Here is a 1,273-nt window from a genome sequence, read left to right on the forward strand (position 1 = left end):
AGGGTTGAGGGCTACAGGAACTTTCTCATACGACCTGAGAGTTACGTTAGCCGCAATGCATCTCATGGACGATGCAAAACTATGGTAGTGCTCGAAGGTGAATGGTATAAAAATGGGTCATGCACCATAAACTCATGGGAAGATCGTTGATGGAATCGATGCAATCGACACTCCCCTGGATGGGTTGCCAATCAAAGACCTAACATTTGATATTGACTCTTTTGAAGAAAGAGCCACACAATCTCACAGCTTTAAACGTCGCGGTAGCCCTGAGAACTCTAACACACATAGGGAAGGACATGTCGAAGAGTTAGACATTAAAAAAAAGATTATGCTAAAACTCTTCAGCGATCTGACAAAAGACTTCAGGACATCTACACTAAAAATCCATTGTCGTCCAGCAGTCAAGATATCTAGCTTCCACCCAGGAGACCCGAGTTTGATTCCTGGCAATGGAATATTATTTTCTTATTTCATTTTATTTTGCAGTTTCTATCTTAGACTAAAAAGACTTTTATGAACTTTGTACCTTTGTTAGAGTTATGTTATAGATATTTTGTTCAATTTAAAATGGTTAATGCGATAATCCAGTCGTTTTCGAGGTCTCTCTTGTTGAACGACGTCATGGTTGAGATGAGCAGGTGATTCAAATGGTTAATGCGATAATCCAGTCGTTTTGGAGGTCTCTCTTGTTGAACGACATCATTGTTGAGATGAGCACTCGAGTGAGTTTGACAAGTTGGGCTGTAGAGAACCACACCTCAAGCCAAGTTCATGCGGGCTTAACAAACTTAAAATCCAAGAACACAACCCTTTAAATGGAAACCGGGATGCTAAGGAATTAAAAAGCTTTATTTTTTACGTAGAACAATACTTGAAGGTTACTGGAACTTGCTCATAGGACCTAAGAGTTACGTTGGTCGCAATGCATCTCACGGATGCAAAACTATGGTGGCGCTCGAATTTGAATGGTATAAAAAACGGGTCATGCACCATAAACTCATGGGAAGACTGTTGATGGAATCGATGCAATCGACGCTCCTTTGGATGGGTTGCCAATCAAAGACCTGATGTTTGATGTTTACCCTTTTGAAGAAAGAGTCACACGATCGAACAGCTCGAAACGTCGCGGTAATTCTGAGAACTCTATCACACACATGAAAGGATGTGTCAAAGAGTTAAACATTACCCAAAACATCATAGTAAAACTCTTGAGCGATTAGACAAAAGACTTTAGGACAACTACACAAAAAATTCATTGTTGTCCAACGGT

The sequence above is a fragment of the Cucurbita moschata genome, unplaced genomic scaffold, assembly GCF_002738365.1.
Source record: "Cucurbita moschata cultivar Rifu unplaced genomic scaffold, Cmos_1.0 Cmo_Scf00320, whole genome shotgun sequence".
NCBI classification, from domain to species: Eukaryota; Viridiplantae; Streptophyta; class Magnoliopsida; order Cucurbitales; family Cucurbitaceae; genus Cucurbita; species Cucurbita moschata.